The 16,649-nt window shown below is 51.7% G+C and overlaps 25 non-coding genes across 25 annotated transcripts; 6 read left to right on the top strand and 19 right to left on the bottom strand.

The window, feature by feature from the left end:
• Positions 1-752: 752 nt before the first annotated feature.
• Trnam-cau (transfer RNA methionine (anticodon CAU)) lies at positions 753-825 on the bottom strand. Its single transcript has one exon. It is a non-coding gene; the product is annotated as a tRNA-Met (tRNA).
• Positions 826-1,799: 974 nt separating this feature from the next.
• Positions 1,800-1,871, top strand: Trnag-ucc (transfer RNA glycine (anticodon UCC)). Its single transcript has one exon. It is a non-coding gene; the product is annotated as a tRNA-Gly (tRNA).
• A 265-nt stretch (positions 1,872-2,136) lies between these two features.
• Positions 2,137-2,218, bottom strand: Trnas-aga (transfer RNA serine (anticodon AGA)). Its single transcript has one exon. It is a non-coding gene; the product is annotated as a tRNA-Ser (tRNA).
• Positions 2,219-2,358: 140 nt separating this feature from the next.
• Trnak-uuu (transfer RNA lysine (anticodon UUU)) lies at positions 2,359-2,431 on the bottom strand. Its single transcript has one exon. It is a non-coding gene; the product is annotated as a tRNA-Lys (tRNA).
• Positions 2,432-3,263: 832 nt separating this feature from the next.
• On the bottom strand, positions 3,264-3,336 carry Trnam-cau (transfer RNA methionine (anticodon CAU)). The gene has a single exon. It is a non-coding gene; the product is annotated as a tRNA-Met (tRNA).
• Positions 3,337-4,310: 974 nt separating this feature from the next.
• Trnag-ucc (transfer RNA glycine (anticodon UCC)) lies at positions 4,311-4,382 on the top strand. Its single transcript has one exon. It is a non-coding gene; the product is annotated as a tRNA-Gly (tRNA).
• Positions 4,383-4,647: 265 nt separating this feature from the next.
• On the bottom strand, positions 4,648-4,729 carry Trnas-aga (transfer RNA serine (anticodon AGA)). Its single transcript has one exon. It is a non-coding gene; the product is annotated as a tRNA-Ser (tRNA).
• Positions 4,730-4,869: 140 nt separating this feature from the next.
• Positions 4,870-4,942, bottom strand: Trnak-uuu (transfer RNA lysine (anticodon UUU)). The gene has a single exon. It is a non-coding gene; the product is annotated as a tRNA-Lys (tRNA).
• Positions 4,943-5,774: 832 nt separating this feature from the next.
• Trnam-cau (transfer RNA methionine (anticodon CAU)) lies at positions 5,775-5,847 on the bottom strand. The gene has a single exon. It is a non-coding gene; the product is annotated as a tRNA-Met (tRNA).
• A 974-nt stretch (positions 5,848-6,821) lies between these two features.
• Positions 6,822-6,893, top strand: Trnag-ucc (transfer RNA glycine (anticodon UCC)). The gene has a single exon. It is a non-coding gene; the product is annotated as a tRNA-Gly (tRNA).
• A 265-nt stretch (positions 6,894-7,158) lies between these two features.
• Trnas-aga (transfer RNA serine (anticodon AGA)) lies at positions 7,159-7,240 on the bottom strand. Its single transcript has one exon. It is a non-coding gene; the product is annotated as a tRNA-Ser (tRNA).
• A 140-nt stretch (positions 7,241-7,380) lies between these two features.
• Positions 7,381-7,453, bottom strand: Trnak-uuu (transfer RNA lysine (anticodon UUU)). Its single transcript has one exon. It is a non-coding gene; the product is annotated as a tRNA-Lys (tRNA).
• Positions 7,454-8,283: 830 nt separating this feature from the next.
• Trnam-cau (transfer RNA methionine (anticodon CAU)) lies at positions 8,284-8,356 on the bottom strand. The gene has a single exon. It is a non-coding gene; the product is annotated as a tRNA-Met (tRNA).
• Positions 8,357-9,330: 974 nt separating this feature from the next.
• On the top strand, positions 9,331-9,402 carry Trnag-ucc (transfer RNA glycine (anticodon UCC)). Its single transcript has one exon. It is a non-coding gene; the product is annotated as a tRNA-Gly (tRNA).
• Positions 9,403-9,667: 265 nt separating this feature from the next.
• Trnas-aga (transfer RNA serine (anticodon AGA)) lies at positions 9,668-9,751 on the bottom strand. Its single transcript has one exon. It is a non-coding gene; the product is annotated as a tRNA-Ser (tRNA).
• Positions 9,752-9,891: 140 nt separating this feature from the next.
• Trnak-uuu (transfer RNA lysine (anticodon UUU)) lies at positions 9,892-9,964 on the bottom strand. Its single transcript has one exon. It is a non-coding gene; the product is annotated as a tRNA-Lys (tRNA).
• Positions 9,965-10,795: 831 nt separating this feature from the next.
• Trnar-ccu (transfer RNA arginine (anticodon CCU)) lies at positions 10,796-10,868 on the bottom strand. Its single transcript has one exon. It is a non-coding gene; the product is annotated as a tRNA-Arg (tRNA).
• A 974-nt stretch (positions 10,869-11,842) lies between these two features.
• Positions 11,843-11,914, top strand: Trnag-ucc (transfer RNA glycine (anticodon UCC)). Its single transcript has one exon. It is a non-coding gene; the product is annotated as a tRNA-Gly (tRNA).
• Positions 11,915-12,179: 265 nt separating this feature from the next.
• On the bottom strand, positions 12,180-12,261 carry Trnas-aga (transfer RNA serine (anticodon AGA)). Its single transcript has one exon. It is a non-coding gene; the product is annotated as a tRNA-Ser (tRNA).
• Positions 12,262-12,401: 140 nt separating this feature from the next.
• Trnak-uuu (transfer RNA lysine (anticodon UUU)) lies at positions 12,402-12,474 on the bottom strand. The gene has a single exon. It is a non-coding gene; the product is annotated as a tRNA-Lys (tRNA).
• Positions 12,475-13,305: 831 nt separating this feature from the next.
• Positions 13,306-13,378, bottom strand: Trnar-ccu (transfer RNA arginine (anticodon CCU)). Its single transcript has one exon. It is a non-coding gene; the product is annotated as a tRNA-Arg (tRNA).
• A 974-nt stretch (positions 13,379-14,352) lies between these two features.
• Trnag-ucc (transfer RNA glycine (anticodon UCC)) lies at positions 14,353-14,424 on the top strand. The gene has a single exon. It is a non-coding gene; the product is annotated as a tRNA-Gly (tRNA).
• Positions 14,425-14,689: 265 nt separating this feature from the next.
• Positions 14,690-14,771, bottom strand: Trnas-aga (transfer RNA serine (anticodon AGA)). The gene has a single exon. It is a non-coding gene; the product is annotated as a tRNA-Ser (tRNA).
• A 140-nt stretch (positions 14,772-14,911) lies between these two features.
• Trnak-uuu (transfer RNA lysine (anticodon UUU)) lies at positions 14,912-14,984 on the bottom strand. The gene has a single exon. It is a non-coding gene; the product is annotated as a tRNA-Lys (tRNA).
• Positions 14,985-15,815: 831 nt separating this feature from the next.
• Positions 15,816-15,888, bottom strand: Trnar-ccu (transfer RNA arginine (anticodon CCU)). Its single transcript has one exon. It is a non-coding gene; the product is annotated as a tRNA-Arg (tRNA).
• Positions 15,889-16,649: the final 761 nt, after the last annotated feature.

Below are 16,649 nucleotides of genomic sequence, written 5' to 3'. Positions count from 1 at the left end.
GCTTCTGGCGCAACTGGCGACTTCACCGACTTCCCACTGACGCTGGTAGCAGCCCAACAGCTGACCAGCGCCTCCTCTCCCTTTACCCCGGTGCTGACAGTAATTGCATCATGTGCCTGTTTTCCCCGATTACATTCGGTTGAAGCTCCGCAAGGAGGGCGAAAAACGAACGTTGGAAGGCCAAAACATGGAGCGTTGGGTGCGTAAAAACTTCCGTTCCGGTACCGGGAATCGAACCCGGGCCTCCTGGGTGAAAGCCAGGTATCCTAGCCACTTTTTTTTTTTTTTTTAAATCTCATTTTGTTCGTTTTCGTTCGTTGTATCTGCTCTGGGAGGACGTCGAAAGACACCCGTTCCAGTTCGTTGTTGATCCATTAACTCAGTTTTTTTTTAATTACAGAGGGCAGCTAACCCTCTGACCGAGCGCGCTGAGCTACCGTGCCGGCGCCACTAGACCACACCGGATTTGCGCTATGACGTGAGGTTCACTCCGTTTCCTCTCGTATTTCGTGCTGAACCTGGACTCACTGCTGTTCTCTGTTTGCCAGCATATTTGCGCACAGCTCGAAATTGACTATTCGTTATTTTACTCATAACAGGTTAAGAGAAAGATCAAAGTTGTACGTTGTCATAATTGGAAATAAACATTTTGACGCTGAGCGTAGACTCCTTGTGGATAACGAATGACAATTAAGTTCGTTCCCTAGCAACAGCAACACCGTTAATTCAGCCGTGATGTACAGCAAATTAAATGCCCCGGGTGAGGATCGAACTCACGACCTTAAGATTATGAGACTTACGCGCTACCTACTGCGCTACCGAGGCACGTTGCGAGCAACGTTCCAGGAAACTTGGTAAGTCTCGCATATTAGAGATAGAGAGTTTGCGCGCTCTGAAGAATCTGTTGTGTTGCTACACGTGCTTTCCCGACTTGCTAGATTAAACTGCTGCCGCAGCTTTTTCAACGGAACGCAGCACTGCCTGAGGTTACAGTCCATCGCCCTTGCGGCGCCTGAACACAGCGGCCTGTTGGGCCAGGCCGACGTTACAGCTCAGAAATAGCACGCGACCGTCCAAGTACGGTCTCTTGCGTGCTGCGTGTTTGGTTCTTCTCACAGCGAATCCTGCTATACATTCCTGAGGCTGACGGAGCTCAAGCGAGGAATCGGTGCGGCAGCATTATAGCGATAACAGCAGAACGATACATCGGCCGGGAATCGAACCCGGGCCGCCCGCGTGCTAAGCGAGCATTCTACCACTTTTTTTTTCTTCTCATTTCGTTCGTTGCATTTGTTGGGGGCGGACGTCCGATGACGCCCGTTCAAGTTCATCGTTGACTCAGTCTTTTATTACAGAGGGCAGATAACTGTCAGACCGAACACGCTGAGTTATCGTGCCGGCAAACCTTAAGATTATGAGACTTACGCGCTGCTTACTGCACTACTGAGGCACATGCCACTGAACCACCGATGCTCGACAAGCTGCCCGTGCTTCCCGAGCAGTTTTCTGCAGGGAAAGTGGGATTGCCACCCAGCGACGTCGGATGAAACCGAAAAAAGTGCTACACACGCGGAGTCCTCCACTACACTGCCTTAAAACGACCACTCATCACTATCGTGTGAGTAACCTTGCGGCTGCGGCGACTAGTCTCGCCCAAAGACGCAGCGTGCGTGGAGGCGCTACCCGAATGCGTGTGGATGCACCCTCCTAGCTCGTAAAGCGCCTACAGCTACTATCACCGTGGGCCGCTGCTGGCGGGCGGGAAGCCGACACAGCGCGGCGTCGCGAGGAGCGGCTGTGCGGTGGTGGTGTAATGGTGAGCATAGTTGCCTTCCAAGCAGTTGATCCGGGTTCGATTCCCGGCCACCGCAAGTAACGCTAGTTTTTTCGTATATAGTATGTGAGCCGCGTGCTGTTAAATTAACGTTTTTGTCGTCGTTACTCCACGCAGACCATCCTGTAGTATGTCCCGACTTGTCCCGACTTTGCTCGGCTGACGCGAAAGCTGACGCTTGGAATTCGCCCTTATCAAAAGGACAGGCACTATAAACGGCTGTGAGAGGCGAGGTACCAAAACGACAGGCAAACTGCGAAATTTTCTGCTCCTTCTTCTTAAACAAAAAAAGAAAAAACGGACGCAGTCGGTAGGACTCGAACCTACGCTCCCAGAGGGAATCTGATTTCTAGTCAGACGCCTTAACCACTCGGCCACGACTGCTCGTAACTGAAGAGTCCCTCGAATCGTGAAAAATCAAACCCGTCTGCGCAGAATTTTGACAGGAAACGAACTCCGTGCACTGATTACGGCAGGGCTACCATCGCTACGAGACGAGCCATTACGGAAACGTTAAAAATCTTCGCCCGGACAGGGACTCGAACCCTGGACCCTTAGGTTAAAAGCCTAATGCTCTACCGACTGAGCTATCCGGGCTCACGCTTCTTGCGGATGGAGCGGCTGCAAGCAACGTGAATAACTGGAACGCGTGTGTAGGCGTACTACGGTAATATCTGGCTTCTGGCGCAACTGGCGACTTCACCGACTTCCCACTGACGCTGGTAGCAGCCCAACAGCTGACCAGCGCCTCCTCTCCCTTTACCCCGGTGCTGACAGTAATTGCATCATGTGCCTGTTTTCCCCGATTACATTCGGTTGAAGCTCCGCAAGGAGGGCGAAAAACGAACGTTGGAAGGCCAAAACATGGAGCGTTGGGTGCGTAAAAACTTCCGTTCCGGTACCGGGAATCGAACCCGGGCCTCCTGGGTGAAAGCCAGGTATCCTAGCCACTTTTTTTTTTTTTTTTAAATCTCATTTTGTTCGTTTTCGTTCGTTGTATCTGCTCTGGGAGGACGTCGAAAGACACCCGTTCCAGTTCGTTGTTGATCCATTAACTCAGTTTTTTTTTAATTACAGAGGGCAGCTAACCCTCTGACCGAGCGCGCTGAGCTACCGTGCCGGCGCCACTAGACCACACCGGATTTGCGCTATGACGTGAGGTTCACTCCGTTTCCTCTCGTATTTCGTGCTGAACCTGGACTCACTGCTGTTCTCTGTTTGCCAGCATATTTGCGCACAGCTCGAAATTGACTATTCGTTATTTTACTCATAACAGGTTAAGAGAAAGATCAAAGTTGTACGTTGTCATAATTGGAAATAAACATTTTGACGCTGAGCGTAGACTCCTTGTGGATAACGAATGACAATTAAGTTCGTTCCCTAGCAACAGCAACACCGTTAATTCAGCCGTGATGTACAGCAAATTAAATGCCCCGGGTGAGGATCGAACTCACGACCTTAAGATTATGAGACTTACGCGCTACCTACTGCGCTACCGAGGCACGTTGCGAGCAACGTTCCAGGAAACTTGGTAAGTCTCGCATATTAGAGATAGAGAGTTTGCGCGCTCTGAAGAATCTGTTGTGTTGCTACACGTGCTTTCCCGACTTGCTAGATTAAACTGCTGCCGCAGCTTTTTCAACGGAACGCAGCACTGCCTGAGGTTACAGTCCATCGCCCTTGCGGCGCCTGAACACAGCGGCCTGTTGGGCCAGGCCGACGTTACAGCTCAGAAATAGCACGCGACCGTCCAAGTACGGTCTCTTGCGTGCTGCGTGTTTGGTTCTTCTCACAGCGAATCCTGCTATACATTCCTGAGGCTGACGGAGCTCAAGCGAGGAATCGGTGCGGCAGCATTATAGCGATAACAGCAGAACGATACATCGGCCGGGAATCGAACCCGGGCCGCCCGCGTGCTAAGCGAGCATTCTACCACTTTTTTTTTCTTCTCATTTCGTTCGTTGCATTTGTTGGGGGCGGACGTCCGATGACGCCCGTTCAAGTTCATCGTTGACTCAGTCTTTTATTACAGAGGGCAGATAACTGTCAGACCGAACACGCTGAGTTATCGTGCCGGCAAACCTTAAGATTATGAGACTTACGCGCTGCTTACTGCACTACTGAGGCACATGCCACTGAACCACCGATGCTCGACAAGCTGCCCGTGCTTCCCGAGCAGTTTTCTGCAGGGAAAGTGGGATTGCCACCCAGCGACGTCGGATGAAACCGAAAAAAGTGCTACACACGCGGAGTCCTCCACTACACTGCCTTAAAACGACCACTCATCACTATCGTGTGAGTAACCTTGCGGCTGCGGCGACTAGTCTCGCCCAAAGACGCAGCGTGCGTGGAGGCGCTACCCGAATGCGTGTGGATGCACCCTCCTAGCTCGTAAAGCGCCTACAGCTACTATCACCGTGGGCCGCTGCTGGCGGGCGGGAAGCCGACACAGCGCGGCGTCGCGAGGAGCGGCTGTGCGGTGGTGGTGTAATGGTGAGCATAGTTGCCTTCCAAGCAGTTGATCCGGGTTCGATTCCCGGCCACCGCAAGTAACGCTAGTTTTTTCGTATATAGTATGTGAGCCGCGTGCTGTTAAATTAACGTTTTTGTCGTCGTTACTCCACGCAGACCATCCTGTAGTATGTCCCGACTTGTCCCGACTTTGCTCGGCTGACGCGAAAGCTGACGCTTGGAATTCGCCCTTATCAAAAGGACAGGCACTATAAACGGCTGTGAGAGGCGAGGTACCAAAACGACAGGCAAACTGCGAAATTTTCTGCTCCTTCTTCTTAAACAAAAAAAGAAAAAACGGACGCAGTCGGTAGGACTCGAACCTACGCTCCCAGAGGGAATCTGATTTCTAGTCAGACGCCTTAACCACTCGGCCACGACTGCTCGTAACTGAAGAGTCCCTCGAATCGTGAAAAATCAAACCCGTCTGCGCAGAATTTTGACAGGAAACGAACTCCGTGCACTGATTACGGCAGGGCTACCATCGCTACGAGACGAGCCATTACGGAAACGTTAAAAATCTTCGCCCGGACAGGGACTCGAACCCTGGACCCTTAGGTTAAAAGCCTAATGCTCTACCGACTGAGCTATCCGGGCTCACGCTTCTTGCGGATGGAGCGGCTGCAAGCAACGTGAATAACTGGAACGCGTGTGTAGGCGTACTACGGTAATATCTGGCTTCTGGCGCAACTGGCGACTTCACCGACTTCCCACTGACGCTGGTAGCAGCCCAACAGCTGACCAGCGCCTCCTCTCCCTTTACCCCGGTGCTGACAGTAATTGCATCATGTGCCTGTTTTCCCCGATTACATTCGGTTGAAGCTCCGCAAGGAGGGCGAAAAACGAACGTTGGAAGGCCAAAACATGGAGCGTTGGGTGCGTAAAAACTTCCGTTCCGGTACCGGGAATCGAACCCGGGCCTCCTGGGTGAAAGCCAGGTATCCTAGCCACTTTTTTTTTTTTTTTTAAATCTCATTTTGTTCGTTTTCGTTCGTTGTATCTGCTCTGGGAGGACGTCGAAAGACACCCGTTCCAGTTCGTTGTTGATCCATTAACTCAGTTTTTTTTTAATTACAGAGGGCAGCTAACCCTCTGACCGAGCGCGCTGAGCTACCGTGCCGGCGCCACTAGACCACACCGGATTTGCGCTATGACGTGAGGTTCACTCCGTTTCCTCTCGTATTTCGTGCTGAACCTGGACTCACTGCTGTTCTCTGTTTGCCAGCATATTTGCGCACAGCTCGAAATTGACTATTCGTTATTTTACTCATAACAGGTTAAGAGAAAGATCAAAGTTGTACGTTGTCATAATTGGAAATAAACATTTTGACGCTGAGCGTAGACTCCTTGTGGATAACGAATGACAATTAAGTTCGTTCCCTAGCAACAGCAACACCGTTAATTCAGCCGTGATGTACAGCAAATTAAATGCCCCGGGTGAGGATCGAACTCACGACCTTAAGATTATGAGACTTACGCGCTACCTACTGCGCTACCGAGGCACGTTGCGAGCAACGTTCCAGGAAACTTGGTAAGTCTCGCATATTAGAGATAGAGAGTTTGCGCGCTCTGAAGAATCTGTTGTGTTGCTACACGTGCTTTCCCGACTTGCTAGATTAAACTGCTGCCGCAGCTTTTTCAACGGAACGCAGCACTGCCTGAGGTTACAGTCCATCGCCCTTGCGGCGCCTGAACACAGCGGCCTGTTGGGCCAGGCCGACGTTACAGCTCAGAAATAGCACGCGACCGTCCAAGTACGGTCTCTTGCGTGCTGCGTGTTTGGTTCTTCTCACAGCGAATCCTGCTATACATTCCTGAGGCTGACGGAGCTCAAGCGAGGAATCGGTGCGGCAGCATTATAGCGATAACAGCAGAACGATACATCGGCCGGGAATCGAACCCGGGCCGCCCGCGTGCTAAGCGAGCATTCTACCACTTTTTTTTTCTTCTCATTTCGTTCGTTGCATTTGTTGGGGGCGGACGTCCGATGACGCCCGTTCAAGTTCATCGTTGACTCAGTCTTTTATTACAGAGGGCAGATAACTGTCAGACCGAACACGCTGAGTTATCGTGCCGGCAAACCTTAAGATTATGAGACTTACGCGCTGCTTACTGCACTACTGAGGCACATGCCACTGAACCACCGATGCTCGACAAGCTGCCCGTGCTTCCCGAGCAGTTTTCTGCAGGGAAAGTGGGATTGCCACCCAGCGACGTCGGATGAAACCGAAAAAAGTGCTACACACGCGGAGTCCTCCACTACACTGCCTTAAAACGACCACTCATCACTATCGTGTGAGTAACCTTGCGGCTGCGGCGACTAGTCTCGCCCAAAGACGCAGCGTGCGTGGAGGCGCTACCCGAATGCGTGTGGATGCACCCTCCTAGCTCGTAAAGCGCCTACAGCTACTATCACCGTGGGCCGCTGCTGGCGGGCGGGAAGCCGACACAGCGCGGCGTCGCGAGGAGCGGCTGTGCGGTGGTGGTGTAATGGTGAGCATAGTTGCCTTCCAAGCAGTTGATCCGGGTTCGATTCCCGGCCACCGCAAGTAACGCTAGTTTTTTCGTATATAGTATGTGAGCCGCGTGCTGTTAAATTAACGTTTTTGTCGTCGTTACTCCACGCAGACCATCCTGTAGTATGTCCCGACTTGTCCCGACTTTGCTCGGCTGACGCGAAAGCTGACGCTTGGAATTCGCCCTTATCAAAAGGACAGGCACTATAAACGGCTGTGAGAGGCGAGGTACCAAAACGACAGGCAAACTGCGAAATTTTCTGCTCCTTCTTCTTAAACAAAAAAAGAAAAAACGGACGCAGTCGGTAGGACTCGAACCTACGCTCCCAGAGGGAATCTGATTTCTAGTCAGACGCCTTAACCACTCGGCCACGACTGCTCGTAACTGAAGAGTCCCTCGAATCGTGAAAAATCAAACCCGTCTGCGCAGAATTTTGACAGGAAACGAACTCCGTGCACTGATTACGGCAGGGCTACCATCGCTACGAGACGAGCCATTACGGAAACGTTAAAAATCTTCGCCCGGACAGGGACTCGAACCCTGGACCCTTAGGTTAAAAGCCTAATGCTCTACCGACTGAGCTATCCGGGCTCACGCTTCTTGCGGATGGAGCGGCTGCAAGCAACGTGAATAACTGGAACGCGTGTGTAGGCGTACTACGGTAATATCTGGCTTCTGGCGCAACTGGCGACTTCACCGACTTCCCACTGACGCTGGTAGCAGCCCAACAGCTGACCAGCGCCTCCTCTCCCTTTACCCCGGTGCTGACAGTAATTGCATCATGTGCCTGTTTTCCCCGATTACATTCGGTTGAAGCTCCGCAAGGAGGGCGAAAAACGAACGTTGGAAGGCCAAAACATGGAGCGTTGGGTGCGTAAAAACTTCCGTTCCGGTACCGGGAATCGAACCCGGGCCTCCTGGGTGAAAGCCAGGTATCCTAGCCACTTTTTTTTTTTTTTAAATCTCATTTTGTTCGTTTTCGTTCGTTGTATCTGCTCTGGGAGGACGTCGAAAGACACCCGTTCCAGTTCGTTGTTGATCCATTAACTCAGTTTTTTTTTAATTACAGAGGGCAGCTAACCCTCTGACCGAGCGCGCTGAGCTACCGTGCCGGCGCCACTAGACCACACCGGATTTGCGCTATGACGTGAGGTTCACTCCGTTTCCTCTCGTATTTCGTGCTGAACCTGGACTCACTGCTGTTCTCTGTTTGCCAGCATATTTGCGCACAGCTCGAAATTGACTATTCGTTATTTTACTCATAACAGGTTAAGAGAAAGATCAAAGTTGTACGTTGTCATAATTGGAAATAAACATTTTGACGCTGAGCGTAGACTCCTTGTGGATAACGAATGACAATTAAGTTCGTTCCCTAGCAACAGCAACACCGTTAATTCAGCCGTGATGTACAGCAAATTAAATGCCCCGGGTGAGGATCGAACTCACGACCTTAAGATTATGAGACTTACGCGCTACCTACTGCGCTACCGAGGCACGTTGCGAGCAACGTTCCAGGAAACTTGGTAAGTCTCGCATATTAGAGATAGAGAGTTTGCGCGCTCTGAAGAATCTGTTGTGTTGCTACACGTGCTTTCCCGACTTGCTAGATTAAACTGCTGCCGCAGCTTTTTCAACGGAACGCAGCACTGCCTGAGGTTACAGTCCATCGCCCTTGCGGCGCCTGAACACAGCGGCCTGTTGGGCCAGGCCGACGTTACAGCTCAGAAATAGCACGCGACCGTCCAAGTACGGTCTCTTGCGTGCTGCGTGTTTGGTTCTTCTCACAGCGAATCCTGCTATACATTCCTGAGGCTGACGGAGCTCAAGCGAGGAATCGGTGCGGCAGCATTATAGCGATAACAGCAGAACGATACATCGGCCGGGAATCGAACCCGGGCCGCCCGCGTGCTAAGCGAGCATTCTACCACTTTTTTTTTCTTCTCATTTCGTTCGTTGCATTTGTTGGGGGCGGACGTCCGATGACGCCCGTTCAAGTTCATCGTTGACTCAGTCTTTTATTACAGAGGGCAGATAACTGTCAGACCGAACACGCTGAGTTATCGTGCCGGCAAACCTTAAGATTATGAGACTTACGCGCTGCTTACTGCACTACTGAGGCACATGCCACTGAACCACCGATGCTCGACAAGCTGCCCGTGCTTCCCGAGCAGTTTTCTGCAGGGAAAGTGGGATTGCCACCCAGCGACGTCGGATGAAACCGAAAAAAGTGCTACACACGCGGAGTCCTCCACTACACTGCCTTAAAACGACCACTCATCACTATCGTGTGAGTAACCTTGCGGCTGCGGCGACTAGTCTCGCCCAAAGACGCAGCGTGCGTGGAGGCGCTACCCGAATGCGTGTGGATGCACCCTCCTAGCTCGTAAAGCGCCTACAGCTACTATCACCGTGGGCCGCTGCTGGCGGGCGGGAAGCCGACACAGCGCGGCGTCGCGAGGAGCGGCTGTGCGGTGGTGGTGTAATGGTGAGCATAGTTGCCTTCCAAGCAGTTGATCCGGGTTCGATTCCCGGCCACCGCAAGTAACGCTAGTTTTTTCGTATATAGTATGTGAGCCGCGTGCTGTTAAATTAACGTTTTTGTCGTCGTTACTCCACGCAGACCATCCTGTAGTATGTCCCGACTTGTCCCGACTTTGCTCGGCTGACGCGAAAGCTGACGCTTGGAATTCGCCCTTATCAAAAGGACAGGCACTATAAACGGCTGTGAGAGGCGAGGTACCAAAACGACAGGCAAACTGCGAAATTTTCTGCTCCTTCTTCTTAAACAAAAAAAGAAAAAACGGACGCAGTCGGTAGGACTCGAACCTACGCTCCCAGAGGGAATCTGATTTCTAGTCAGACGCCTTAACCACTCTCGGCCACGACTGCTCGTAACTGAAGAGTCCCTCGAATCGTGAAAAATCAAACCCGTCTGCGCAGAATTTTGACAGGAAACGAACTCCGTGCACTGATTACGGCAGGGCTACCATCGCTACGAGACGAGCCATTACGGAAACGTTAAAAATCTTCGCCCGGACAGGGACTCGAACCCTGGACCCTTAGGTTAAAAGCCTAATGCTCTACCGACTGAGCTATCCGGGCTCACGCTTCTTGCGGATGGAGCGGCTGCAAGCAACGTGAATAACTGGAACGCGTGTGTAGGCGTACTACGGTAATATCTGGCTTCTGGCGCAACTGGCGACTTCACCGACTTCCCACTGACGCTGGTAGCAGCCCAACAGCTGACCAGCGCCTCCTCTCCCTTTACCCCGGTGCTGACAGTAATTGCATCATGTGCCTGTTTTCCCCGATTACATTCGGTTGAAGCTCCGCAAGGAGGGCGAAAAACGAACGTTGGAAGGCCAAAACATGGAGCGTTGGGTGCGTAAAAACTTCCGTTCCGGTACCGGGAATCGAACCCGGGCCTCCTGGGTGAAAGCCAGGTATCCTAGCCACTTTTTTTTTTTTTTTAAATCTCATTTTGTTCGTTTTCGTTCGTTGTATCTGCTCTGGGAGGACGTCGAAAGACACCCGTTCCAGTTCGTTGTTGATCCATTAACTCAGTTTTTTTTTAATTACAGAGGGCAGCTAACCCTCTGACCGAGCGCGCTGAGCTACCGTGCCGGCGCCACTAGACCACACCGGATTTGCGCTATGACGTGAGGTTCACTCCGTTTCCTCTCGTATTTCGTGCTGAACCTGGACTCACTGCTGTTCTCTGTTTGCCAGCATATTTGCGCACAGCTCGAAATTGACTATTCGTTATTTTACTCATAACAGGTTAAGAGAAAGATCAAAGTTGTACGTTGTCATAATTGGAAATAAACATTTTGACGCTGAGCGTAGACTCCTTGTGGATAACGAATGACAATTAAGTTCGTTCCCTAGCAACAGCAACACCGTTAATTCAGCCGTGATGTACAGCAAATTAAATGCCCCGGGTGAGGATCGAACTCACGACCTTAAGATTAGGAGACTTACGCGCTACCTACTGCGCTACCGAGGCACGTTGCGAGCAACGTTCCAGGAAACTTGTTAAGTCTCGCATATTAGAGATAGAGAGTTTGCGCGCTCTGAAGAATCTGTTGTGTTGCTACACGTGCTTTCCCGACTTGCTAGATTAAACTGCTGCCGCAGCTTTTTCAACGGAACGCAGCACTGCCTGAGGTTACAGTCCATCGCCCTTGCGGCGCCTGAACACAGCGGCCTGTTGGGCCAGGCCGACGTTACAGCTCAGAAATAGCACGCGACCGTCCAAGTACGGTCTCTTGCGTGCTGCGTGTTTGGTTCTTCTCACAGCGAATCCTGCTATACATTCCTGAGGCTGACGGAGCTCAAGCGAGGAATCGGTGCGGCAGCATTATAGCGATAACAGCAGAACGATACATCGGCCGGGAATCGAACCCGGGCCGCCCGCGTGCTAAGCGAGCATTCTACCACTTTTTTTTTCTTCTCATTTCGTTCGTTGCATTTGTTGGGGGCGGACGTCCGATGACGCCCGTTCAAGTTCATCGTTGACTCAGTCTTTTATTACAGAGGGCAGATAACTGTCAGACCGAACACGCTGAGTTATCGTGCCGGCAAACCTTAAGATTATGAGACTTACGCGCTGCTTACTGCACTACTGAGGCACATGCCACTGAACCACCGATGCTCGACAAGCTGCCCGTGCTTCCCGAGCAGTTTTCTGCAGGGAAAGTGGGATTGCCACCCAGCGACGTCGGATGAAACCGAAAAAAGTGCTACACACGCGGAGTCCTCCACTACACTGCCTTAAAACGACCACTCATCACTATCGTGTGAGTAACCTTGCGGCTGCGGCGACTAGTCTCGCCCAAAGACGCAGCGTGCGTGGAGGCGCTACCCGAATGCGTGTGGATGCACCCTCCTAGCTCGTAAAGCGCCTACAGCTACTATCACCGTGGGCCGCTGCTGGCGGGCGGGAAGCCGACACAGCGCGGCGTCGCGAGGAGCGGCTGTGCGGTGGTGGTGTAATGGTGAGCATAGTTGCCTTCCAAGCAGTTGATCCGGGTTCGATTCCCGGCCACCGCAAGTAACGCTAGTTTTTTCGTATATAGTATGTGAGCCGCGTGCTGTTAAATTAACGTTTTTGTCGTCGTTACTCCACGCAGACCATCCTGTAGTATGTCCCGACTTGTCCCGACTTTGCTCGGCTGACGCGAAAGCTGACGCTTGGAATTCGCCCTTATCAAAAGGACAGGCACTATAAACGGCTGTGAGAGGCGAGGTACCAAAACGACAGGCAAACTGCGAAATTTTCTGCTCCTTCTTCTTAAACAAAAAAAGAAAAAACGGACGCAGTCGGTAGGACTCGAACCTACGCTCCCAGAGGGAATCTGATTTCTAGTCAGACGCCTTAACCACTCGGCCACGACTGCTCGTAACTGAAGAGTCCCTCGAATCGTGAAAAATCAAACCCGTCTGCGCAGAATTTTGACAGGAAACGAACTCCGTGCACTGATTACGGCAGGGCTACCATCGCTACGAGACGAGCCATTACGGAAACGTTAAAAATCTTCGCCCGGACAGGGACTCGAACCCTGGACCCTTAGGTTAAAAGCCTAATGCTCTACCGACTGAGCTATCCGGGCTCACGCTTCTTGCGGATGGAGCGGCTGCAAGCAACGTGAATAACTGGAACGCGTGTGTAGGCGTACTACGGTAATATCTGGCTTCTGGCGCAACTGGCGACTTCACCGACTTCCCACTGACGCTGGTAGCAGCCCAACAGCTGACCAGCGCCTCCTCTCCCTTTACCCCGGTGCTGACAGTAATTGCATCATGTGCCTGTTTTCCCCGATTACATTCGGTTGAAGCTCCGCAAGGAGGGCGAAAAACGAACGTTGGAAGGCCAAAACATGGAGCGTTGGGTGCGTAAAAACTTCCGTTCCGGTACCGGGAATCGAACCCGGGCCTCCTGGGTGAAAGCCAGGTATCCTAGCCACTTTTTTTTTTTTTTTAAATCTCATTTTGTTCGTTTTCGTTCGTTGTATCTGCTCTGGGAGGACGTCGAAAGACACCCGTTCCAGTTCGTTGTTGATCCATTAACTCAGTTTTTTTTTAATTACAGAGGGCAGCTAACCCTCTGACCGAGCGCGCTGAGCTACCGTGCCGGCGCCACTAGACCACACCGGATTTGCGCTATGACGTGAGGTTCACTCCGTTTCCTCTCGTATTTCGTGCTGAACCTGGACTCACTGCTGTTCTCTGTTTGCCAGCATATTTGCGCACAGCTCGAAATTGACTATTCGTTATTTTACTCATAACAGGTTAAGAGAAAGATCAAAGTTGTACGTTGTCATAATTGGAAATAAACATTTTGACGCTGAGCGTAGACTCCTTGTGGATAACGAATGACAATTAAGTTCGTTCCCTAGCAACAGCAACACCGTTAATTCAGCCGTGATGTACAGCAAATTAAATGCCCCGGGTGAGGATCGAACTCACGACCTTAAGATTAGGAGACTTACGCGCTACCTACTGCGCTACCGAGGCACGTTGCGAGCAACGTTCCAGGAAACTTGGTAAGTCTCGCATATTAGAGATAGAGAGTTTGCGCGCTCTGAAGAATCTGTTGTGTTGCTACACGTGCTTTCCCGACTTGCTAGATTAAACTGCTGCCGCAGCTTTTTCAACGGAACGCAGCACTGCCTGAGGTTACAGTCCATCGCCCTTGCGGCGCCTGAACACAGCGGCCTGTTGGGCCAGGCCGACGTTACAGCTCAGAAATAGCACGCGACCGTCCAAGTACGGTCTCTTGCGTGCTGCGTGTTTGGTTCTTCTCACAGCGAATCCTGCTATACATTCCTGAGGCTGACGGAGCTCAAGCGAGGAATCGGTGCGGCAGCATTATAGCGATAACAGCAGAACGATACATCGGCCGGGAATCGAACCCGGGCCGCCCGCGTGCTAAGCGAGCATTCTACCACTTTTTTTTTCTTCTCATTTCGTTCGTTGCATTTGTTGGGGGCGGACGTCCGATGACGCCCGTTCAAGTTCATCGTTGACTCAGTCTTTTATTACAGAGGGCAGATAACTGTCAGACCGAACACGCTGAGTTATCGTGCCGGCAAACCTTAAGATTATGAGACTTACGCGCTGCTTACTGCACTACTGAGGCACATGCCACTGAACCACCGATGCTCGACAAGCTGCCCGTGCTTCCCGAGCAGTTTTCTGCAGGGAAAGTGGGATTGCCACCCAGCGACGTCGGATGAAACCGAAAAAAGTGCTACACACGCGGAGTCCTCCACTACACTGCCTTAAAACGACCACTCATCACTATCGTGTGAGTAACCTTGCGGCTGCGGCGACTAGTCTCGCCCAAAGACGCAGCGTGCGTGGAGGCGCTACCCGAATGCGTGTGGATGCACCCTCCTAGCTCGTAAAGCGCCTACAGCTACTATCACCGTGGGCCGCTGCTGGCGGGCGGGAAGCCGACACAGCGCGGCGTCGCGAGGAGCGGCTGTGCGGTGGTGGTGTAATGGTGAGCATAGTTGCCTTCCAAGCAGTTGATCCGGGTTCGATTCCCGGCCACCGCAAGTAACGCTAGTTTTTTCGTATATAGTATGTGAGCCGCGTGCTGTTAAATTAACGTTTTTGTCGTCGTTACTCCACGCAGACCATCCTGTAGTATGTCCCGACTTGTCCCGACTTTGCTCGGCTGACGCGAAAGCTGACGCTTGGAATTCGCCCTTATCAAAAGGACAGGCACTATAAACGGCTGTGAGAGGCGAGGTACCAAAACGACAGGCAAACTGCGAAATTTTCTGCTCCTTCTTCTTAAACAAAAAAAGAAAAAACGGACGCAGTCGGTAGGACTCGAACCTACGCTCCCAGAGGGAATCTGATTTCTAGTCAGACGCCTTAACCACTCGGCCACGACTGCTCGTAACTGAAGAGTCCCTCGAATCGTGAAAAATCAAACCCGTCTGCGCAGAATTTTGACAGGAAACGAACTCCGTGCACTGATTACGGCAGGGCTACCATCGCTACGAGACGAGCCATTACGGAAACGTTAAAAATCTTCGCCCGGACAGGGACTCGAACCCTGGACCCTTAGGTTAAAAGCCTAATGCTCTACCGACTGAGCTATCCGGGCTCACGCTTCTTGCGGATGGAGCGGCTGCAAGCAACGTGAATAACTGGAACGCGTGTGTAGGCGTACTACGGTAATATCTGGCTTCTGGCGCAACTGGCGACTTCACCGACTTCCCACTGACGCTGGTAGCAGCCCAACAGCTGACCAGCGCCTCCTCTCCCTTTACCCCGGTGCTGACAGTAATTGCATCATGTGCCTGTTTTCCCCGATTACATTCGGTTGAAGCTCCGCAAGGAGGGCGAAAAACGAACGTTGGAAGGCCAAAACATGGAGCGTTGGGTGCGTAAAAACTTCCGTTCCGGTACCGGGAATCGAACCCGGGCCTCCTGGGTGAAAGCCAGGTATCCTAGCCACTTTTTTTTTTTTTTTAAATCTCATTTTGTTCGTTTTCGTTCGTTGTATCTGCTCTGGGAGGACGTCGAAAGACACCCGTTCCAGTTCGTTGTTGATCCATTAACTCAGTTTTTTTTTAATTACAGAGGGCAGCTAACCCTCTGACCGAGCGCGCTGAGCTACCGTGCCGGCGCCACTAGACCACACCGGATTTGCGCTATGACGTGAGGTTCACTCCGTTTCCTCTCGTATTTCGTGCTGAACCTGGACTCACTGCTGTTCTCTGTTTGCCAGCATATTTGCGCACAGCTCGAAATTGACTATTCGTTATTTTACTCATAACAGGTTAAGAGAAAGATCAAAGTTGTACGTTGTCATAATTGGAAATAAACATTTTGACGCTGAGCGTAGACTCCTTGTGGATAACGAATGACAATTAAGTTCGTTCCCTAGCAACAGCAACACCGTTAATTCAGCCGTGATGTACAGCAAATTAAATGCCCCGGGTGAGGATCGAACTCACGACCTTAAGATTAGGAGACTTACGCGCTACCTACTGCGCTACCGAGGCACGTTGCGAGCAACGTTCCAGGAAACTTGTTAAGTCTCGCATATTAGAGATAGAGAGTTTGCGCGCTCTGAAGAATCTGTTGTGTTGCTACACGTGCTTTCCCGACTTGCTAGATTAAACTGCTGCCGCAGCTTTTTCAACGGAACGCAGCACTGCCTGAGGTTACAGTCCATCGCCCTTGCGGCGCCTGAACACAGCGGCCTGTTGGGCCAGGCCGACGTTACAGCTCAGAAATAGCACGCGACCGTCCAAGTACGGTCTCTTGCGTGCTGCGTGTTTGGTTCTTCTCACAGCGAATCCTGCTATACATTCCTGAGGCTGACGGAGCTCAAGCGAGGAATCGGTGCGGCAGCATTATAGCGATAACAGCAGAACGATACATCGGCCGGGAATCGAACCCGGGCCGCCCGCGTGCTAAGCGAGCATTCTACCACTTTTTTTTTCTTCTCATTTCGTTCGTTGCATTTGTTGGGGGCGGACGTCCGATGACGCCCGTTCAAGTTCATCGTTGACTCAGTCTTTTATTACAGAGGGCAGATAACTGTCAGACCGAACACGCTGAGTTATCGTGCCGGCAAACCTTAAGATTATGAGACTTACGCGCTGCTTACTGCACTACTGAGGCACATGCCACTGAACCACCGATGCTCGACAAGCTGCCCGTGCTTCCCGAGCAGTTTTCTGCAGGGAAAGTGGGATTGCCACCCAGCGACGTCGGATGAAACCGAAAAAAGTGCTACACACGCGGAGTCCTCCACTAC

This window comes from Schistocerca nitens, unplaced genomic scaffold (genome assembly GCF_023898315.1).
Source record: "Schistocerca nitens isolate TAMUIC-IGC-003100 unplaced genomic scaffold, iqSchNite1.1 HiC_scaffold_217, whole genome shotgun sequence".
NCBI lineage: Eukaryota > Metazoa > Arthropoda > Insecta > Orthoptera > Acrididae > Schistocerca > Schistocerca nitens.
Note: the sequence above shows the minus strand (reverse complement) of the source record. Positions and strands in the feature narration are given on the sequence as shown.